Source organism: Dermacentor variabilis, chromosome 4 (assembly GCF_050947875.1).
Source record: "Dermacentor variabilis isolate Ectoservices chromosome 4, ASM5094787v1, whole genome shotgun sequence".
Lineage (NCBI taxonomy): Eukaryota > Metazoa > Arthropoda > Arachnida > Ixodida > Ixodidae > Dermacentor > Dermacentor variabilis.
This window is the reverse complement of record NC_134571.1, coordinates 55941788-55949961: the sequence shown is the minus strand read 5'-3', so window position 1 is coordinate 55949961 and position 8174 is coordinate 55941788. Positions and strand designations below refer to the sequence as shown.

General features: G+C 51.8%; 1 long non-coding RNA gene across 1 annotated transcript; it reads right to left on the bottom strand.

Moving 5' to 3' along the window:
- Positions 1–1517: 1517 nt before the first annotated feature.
- LOC142577769 (uncharacterized) lies at positions 1518–3168 on the bottom strand. The gene is made up of 3 exons (XR_012827060.1): positions 2329–3168; positions 2066–2249; positions 1518–1983 (listed from the first exon to the last, which is right to left on the bottom strand). It is a non-coding gene; the product is annotated as an uncharacterized LOC142577769 (long non-coding RNA).
- Between the last annotated feature and the right edge of the window lie 5006 nt (positions 3169–8174).

The window sequence follows — 8174 nt, the reverse complement described above, 5'->3', positions numbered from 1 at the left end:
GGTATCCGCCACACCGTCTTCTCTCGAAACCCTCGCCGCCGCCTTGATGGCCGAGGCAACGATCCCAGTTCGCGTTCTTGCGATGTTAGGCCTACCCCTGGCCCCACAATCACTTTGGTGTCCTCTCTCGGCGGAGCATCCTCGCTGCCCTTGTTGTCGATGCGATTACTTTTCTGTTGAAGTGGTCTCTTGTTTTAGGCATCGACTGGCGATTGGCGGAGCCCTCGCTCGCCGGGGCTGTTATGCGCTGGCCCACTTGCCACCAGCCGATCCCAGTGTGGAACACCTCAGGAGAAGTCTATTCCCCTTGCACCTCGACGCACATCTGGCCGGGGCTTGATGTCTTCGGAGACGTGGCCGTCTCCATCTCGGACGTCATGTCGTATGTTTCCACGCCAGGATCAGGCCCAATCCCGGCGGCCGCGGTGCAAGCCTAGGCTTAGCTCACCACCGCACCGACGCCGGCGAACAAGTTCCAGAAAACTGAAATACTTGCCTTGCGTCGAAAGTTGGGTATCGGGCCATTCCTAGCGCCTTCACAAATACACTGGTAACAACGAAACTGCGATTTGAGTCAAAATGCACTGTCAAATCTGTCATCGAAGACGGAGCCAGTGCCAGCGTTCAACTAGCGGATCACGACAAAAAAGTCCAAATGTTTACAACTGTACAATGTTCTCCACACAGGAGAAATATTACTAAAGAAAAAGAACACCTTCGTCATTTTATTAATTTAAAGTGAACATTGTACAGTAAGTACATGTTATAGAAAAGTACAAGTGGACGCAAGTAGGTAAATTTACACGGGGCAGTGAACAGTGAAGTACAAAAGTAACGGTGATGAAACAGTGATCAAGGCTTAACATCGCAGGCACGCGCGATGGTGGCGTCCGATCAATGTCCAATCTTGCTGAAGGGAGGTTCAGGATCTTCTTTGCTTGACTGTGTAGTGGTACGCAGCTTTACCGCTAACATGAATAATGACTGCAGACAGTTTAAAAATAAGCTGGGTGCAATGCCAGCATTATATTTCGAAGGATAAGCTGGTAAGCATGATGCTCACAAGCGAACGGAAATGTTTTATTGTCTTTAATTCACACCATATGCTTTCTATAACGGTATACGTTGATGCTTCGCATTAGCCATGATGAATTACTTGATGAACAAGGAATATATGGGCAAAGGAAATATACCAACAGAGACCACTTGGATTAGAAAAGTTGACGAGGCAAGGGCCACAGACAAATACACCACTGGACGCCCTTCTATTAAGGGGAACGCCCAGAGCCAAAGTTCCAAAGTTGGAAGGATCTTGGAAAAGATTAGCGACTATCACTGCGGATCCATCAACGAGCGTTCTGAAGAATGCACAGACGAGACGAGGCACCAAAAATTCCACGGAAGAAGTGAGAACGCACCCAGCTAATTATGCGCCAACAACCAAATGAAGTGATCGAAGTCGCGCGTAAATAGATAGACAACATACATGCAGCAACACACGCACACGCATGCTCATACGAATACGCGCGCGCAACTTCACAATGCGAACCAGCATCAGCGTACCATTACGAGAGCACAGAATGAATTAACGTGCACCAACCTCCAGACTGACTAAGCAGTGTACCACAGATTAGCCAGGATGTTACTTGGAATTGTTTTGGTCCGCTCGTCAAACAGTAAGGAACCTTCAATACGAGTCTTTATCGAACGGCCATGATACTGCTACCGGGTGGAAAGAACTCCCACAGGGATGTCGTGATCGGTGTGCGCGTCATGGCTCCGTAGTGTTGCAGCGGCAGCGAGGCAACATGGAGCAGCCGGAGAGGGACTTTTCCTGCAGCTCAGCGTCAGCGGGCGTAGAAATGTGACGAACTGTCTCGTGAGCAAGGCTTGCCGCACTACTCTGAGCACTGGACGTCATGTCCTACTACACAGGCGGAACAAATCTTCAGGGGCGGCGGATGTCAAGACAAGGGTTGCAGACTAAAACGACAAAAGAAAAGCGTGTTAATGAACCGTCAGCACACCGTCGCAGCATGGGCCTGGAGAATCCTGATTTACCTACGCGACGTACTGCACGGCGGGTCTAGCAGGATTCTTCGTTGGCCAGGACACCAGTAGCTGTGTGGCTGGAGGAGAAGTGCACAGACGGTCAGCCACGGGACGACAGGGGATGAACTTCATCCGTCTGGGACACGGCAGGGCGCAGGAAAATCCGTCACACGTGACTGATGGCAAAGGATGGGGAACTGAAACAAGGAGGCGTCGTGTTAAGCACTCGTAAGCACAACGCCACAGCACGGGCCAGAAGAACTCGTATTTACTTACTAGCAGTCGACGTACTGCAGGGTGGGTCGTGCAGGTTTCTTCATTGGCCAGGAAACCAGCTGTGTGGCTGGAGGAGAAGTGCACAGACCGTCAGCCGCGGGACGACAGGCACTGAACGTCACCCGTCCGGGACGCTGCTGGACGCAGGGACGTTGCTGGAGTGCGCTGGAAGCGGATGCCTAGGGTGCGTACCTGAAACTTTAAAAAAAATGGCAGCTTTTCAAGTTATGAATATAACCAGAAAGTAGGTACTCACCATTACAAGCGTCATCGCACGAGCCGTGGGCGATGAACTCGTCAAACATGGTCCTCGTGTCGAGCGACAAAAACAGCGTGGCACAAGGAATGGAAAAGAGAAAAAGTGGCCACGTACTTTGGCCGCAACGCGCCGCGCTGCGGACCGAAGGCAACGTCCGTGCTTCAGCGTAGCTAGACGAACTGGAAGTAATACGCCACCGGTTAGCCTCGCACTAATTCCGGGTGCCACCGACTTCCGCGATTCCACATTTCGCGCCCTTTCGCGCGCGTGGACGCGAAATTGTGGCCGGGAAGCGATAGCACTCTGAACGGGCCGATGGCCGTGTCGCAAACGAGAGAGGACTCCTGCCAGCTGTGGCCTGCGCAGTGTCGGCTACCTGCCTAGTGTTAGCTAAGCCTGAAGCTGGAATCGCCCCACCCCGTCCTCTCCGCTTCCGTCACGGCGACGACCCGATGTGGCTGCAACCGTCCAAGCAAGCTCGTGCCTAATGAAGCACTACAGTTAACTGCACATGATTTGCCAATGTTGTCAATCAGTTTTGATGAGGAAGTTAATGGCCGCGCCGCCCTCGCAAGCTAAACACTCCCACCTCAGATGCCGAAGCGACGCTGCGGCGATAGTTGCTGCGTTGACCCTCAGGGCAGTGCCACGGTCACTTGGTTACACGATCTGCACCTACGGTTGGGAAGATAAAAAATACAAGTCATGGCAAGCACGGGTGTTTTGAAATATGGCGTATTTGCACGTAAATAATGCAACCACGAATACAACACGATGGCGCAGGACTTTCGGTTCCAGAAAAGGAAAGCTAACGATGCACATATACATATATATACATATATATGCATGCTGCCAATATAACGCGATCTCATCTCGAAAAAGAAAAGCGCATGCATCGCAGGACTTTATACATCGTTACTGTAAGATGCGGTCTTAAAACGAAGTAAAACTACGGGCTCGGACGCTTGACTGTCTGTGAGAGCGGAGTCATGCGTTGCGCTAACTAAAGTTACTGGACAAACAGCACCTCATGTATACTACAGCGACACAATTGAACGAGACAAAGCCTTTCGTGGACTGCGCGAAGATTCACCGCGCGATTTCGAAGACCTGCAGCGTGACGCGCCTACACATCGGTGCCTTTTGTCTTGCCCAGAGCTGCGATGGTTACACTGTGAGCACGTTCACGCGGCACTAATCAGAATACGGCGCAAAAACGCGCAGTGATAGCGGGCACGGAGACCTGGAGTATAGAGTGGCGAGCGCCTTGTCTACAGAGCGCGCATCCCGGATCCTGGCGGTGCAAGACAGCGCTGTCTAACGTTAGCCGCTGGGCTCGAGTAGCACTGCGCACGTGCTAAGAAAAGAAAATAAGAGCTGGGTGCCTCATCGCTTCACTGTCCAGTTCCCGCCTTGTGGGCTCGCTTCCAGCCGCCATGGCCGCGCTGCATGTCTATGTGGTTTTAATGCGAGGCGTAGTGATCACCCCGCCATCACTCTCTTGCATGCCTGGAAGCCGTGGCAACGTCATTTTAAAGCCGCAATAGGGATGAAGCGCGGCCACGGCTGCACGAAGCGAACGCACCAGGTGGGAACCGGTCAAGGAAGCGATGAGCAGGCACCCGACTCGGCCGCGCGGGCGCAGTGGACACCAAACTCGAGCCCAGCGGTTAGGGTTAAGACGAGTTGCTCCGCAGGGCCCCGGCGGCACGCCCTAGGCAAGGCCGCCCACCTCCGTACAGAACCGCATCAAAGACGATATAATCTTGCCACGAATCCGAAGACTTCGCGAGGCGCGTTAAGAGGCGAGAAATATCGGGAGAAAGAAAAACTCGCTATATTTGTAGAAATACGCCCATTACGTATTAAGGGCTGAACATGGGAAGAGACCGTCATGCAGGTATAACAGCAAAAAGAAAAAGACAGCCGCGCCACCGTAAGATGTGGCTTTCCAGCTAAACTTAGCCAAGGTGTTACAGAAAAAGAAAGCATGGTGCAAAACAGTCTTAAGGCTAGGGAGTCTGGTTGCCAGAATTCTGATGATATAACTCTGCAGGTTTTGTGGTATTTTGCGCCGTGAATTCTTACATGATTCCTTTCTTTTTCTTTTTTGGACAGCTCGGATAACTTGAGCTGCGACATACAGTATACACAAGCGCGCGCGCACATGCCCAGTGGCTCACCTCACACGGTAGTTGAACCACGTACCGACGACAGCTGCCTCGTTGTTCCTCGGTTAAATGGCAGGGTGAGTTCGTTCGTAGGAACACGCGCACAGATGAAAAGACCGCGACAGGTGAGAGTTCAGACTTGTCGGCAGCAACGGCGTCGCAGGCGTCAGGCGTGACAGCTCGTGCGTGATAAAGGATGCAATGGCCGCCGCGCGTCGCATACGTATTCCGGGAGCTTCAATGGACCGTGCGAGAATTCCGGAGCAAAAGAGAGTCCCACAATTAGCTGCAGGGGTCCAGGCCGTAAGTGGTGCAGCCGCAACTTGAAGCTTCGAAGCACGCCATACAGCAGAAGCCATCGCCGGAACCCATGACTGTTTCGGGGTCGGTGATGTGGTCGACAATCCCTGCTAGAGCATATACGGTACGATGCAGAGGTTCAGCCGACACAAGCGGCTGCGGCGTGAAACGCAAAATGAAGGGCGGGTCTCGGCGGCCGCTTCGTAAAGCAAAATTTAAGCGCGACTCTCAACTGTTGGCGCATGCGCTGCTGTGCCCAGGCGTCTTTACTTCGTGCGCCGTACGTTATCGCTCGTCGCCACTGGACCGCAACAGCCGTTATCGCCGAGATCAAGAACTCGGTGCAACCGCTCGTCTGCTAGAAAGAAAAAAAGAAGTGGAAAAAGAAGGAAAATAATCGTTGCCATAATATGCATGGCCTTCCGTAATCCGCCGGTTTCTGAATGTTCGAGTAGCGTCTACTTAGATCAACTGTGGCTGCGTGCCGCACTGAGGATTACGGTACCGCCTGCAGCCGCACTATCGTTGGGGCACGCGGACACAACCGCTGCTCAGAGCGCGCTATCAGGAACTGCGCGACTTGCAATACATGGGCGCGTATACTACGTGACGTGTCGGAACCCCTTTCGAGATTCATTATCGATATCATTTTTTATTCGCACCGTCTTGTTACGGACTGCTAGCGACGATGGTTCGCCGTTCATTTGATGTGACCTCGCGTAGCATATGTTTCGATTTCATATCGCGCGCGCTTATATCGTGACACCGACTTCGTGGATATGATAGCAGAGCCCTAAATCACGGTTAACGGTTAAAAAAGAAATAAGACTAAGTGCTGTTCGCTGCAATGCTCGCGCGGATGAGGCCAACCGTCGAGGCAAAGGCCAGTGTCTCGACGGCGATGACTACACGACGTTGCGAGAAACATTTAGCGCCGACAATACGGCTGTTTCATAACGTCTCTGCGCCTGTTTACAGAGCGTGCTTTGCGGGGAGGTAACCTCGCTGTGCTTTAGCTAGCCACTTATCCTCAATCTACGTACATACTCGTAGCTCCCCGCCGCAGCTGTGGCATTCCGCTGCCCAACACAAGGTCGCCGGTTCGGTTCCCGGCGGTGGCGGCTGCCACATTTTGATGTAGTAAGAAAATGCTAGCGCACATAAATGTAACAGTAGGCGTCACCCTTGTGTAGAGCGCGGGAACGGCAGCCCCCGCGGCGCTGCGGAGGCAGCCAGCGACGTCTAACGTATAAGCTGCTGCTGGACCCAAGGTGTCGGTAGCTGCTTGGCCCTTTTGAGCCCAGCAACTATCGTTAGACGTCGCTGGCTGGCCCGTGAGCGCCCCGCAGTCCGCCGTTCCCGCGTTCTACACAAGGGTGACGCCAACTGTTCTTACGTCTCTTTACGTAAAAAATGACTGCGACCGTTATGACCGTTCGTGACCGTCCGCGGGTCGACCCGGCATTGCAGTATCTTCTGGATCGGCCCACGTATCGGGAGTTTTTTGCTTACCACGACACGAAAATTTCCTTGGACGGTAGAGGTATGCAACTTCGCTGTGAAAAGGTATTCGGACTCTCCAGATGCAATTTTCTCCAAACTAGGTGTTTTCTTGGCACGAAACAAGCGTTTCGAGGTTCCTGGAATGTTACTTGAAGGGACACTAAAGGTAAATATTAAACTCAAGCTGAAGTGATAGATTATTGCTCGAGTATCACTAAGGCATCAATATTATGGTGAACAGGGCCTTAATAATCGAGAAATTGAGGTAAATGCAGGACATGCAAGATTACAGACTACTCCGGGACTTTCAAGTACTTGCCCGATGACAAAAGCACTCCTCAGCTAAATTCTGTGACTAGTAGTCAACCACTCGTTGCAAGAAACATCCTTGCATTGTATTATAAGACGAAATAAAATTCTACTTGTCGAGTTTTATATCTTTTTTTAGAAAGAAGACCTAATTGAAGTTATCCTTGACAACAACGTTGGCGGTCGGAAGGTTTCGTTTTCGCTCGACTCCGCGCGACCCACGCTTTCGCGTTTCAGTGGTTTAGTTATCACGTAGTGCTGCGATGCAGCACCTCGCTGCCTCGCGAAAGTCGCACACAGCTGCAAGTAGCAAATAATTCAACTTCCATGTGATGTCGCGGGATGCCCGAACGGTCTATGCCACTTGATCAAAAAGCAGCTGCAGCGGCGAATCCACCGATCTGTGTTGGTTCGATACCGCCGCCTTTCGGGCGCCGTTTTACCCACCGACGGCAGCAAAGGGCGGTGATGGCGTATGCAACGTCACCACTTCCACGATCGGGTGGCGGGAGATTTGAATCGCGATAAAGGTATTCGGACCCTTCCGATGCAATTTTCTCCCAAACTAAGTGTTTTCTTGGCACGAAACAAGCATTGCGAGGTTTCTGGAATGGTATTTAAACAGTCAACGTCGACTTAGCACCAGCCTTTAGTGTCCCTTTAAGCTTCGCTACCTACCGACCCAGCTCGCGCTGGCGGCTAGGGGCCAGGAACTGCTGGACGCATATGGGACCTGAGAAGAAGGTTCCACCCCGTCTGGTGCCAGCGCGCACCAACCTTTACTAAGGGCTCAATAAAAGTTGATTCTCTCTCTCTCGCTCGCTTTTAATAGTGGAACGCGATAGCATTAAAAGATCCCCGAGTGCTTCTCACGCTTCCCGGCAATTACAGCTTATGTAACCGCAATGTTTACCGGGAAACGCTTACGGCGAACGCTATATATGCACGAAGGGGATATTCTGGTTCTATTTTTGATGTGCAGGAACCGAGGAGACCGCGCCGCTCCTACTCAGACAGACCTCAACGGCAGCTAGAAAACGCTATTTCATTAAAAGGGGTTTGTGTTTGAGTTTCCGCGTAACAGAATTGTTTTCTCGTATATTCAAATTACAATCCGACGCTATCATGTCTGTAGGTTGTGTTTAAGTCATACTTTACAATTTTTCTACGTATTTTTCGAGAAATTCAATTATTTCAGTGACTTTGTTGCGCCATGTGAAAGGCCTGCGCGGTTGAGTATGCGTGGTTTGGTATTCTTTTCGCCGAAGCGACGTCCGATGCTTGGCGCGGGACGCCGATGCCCG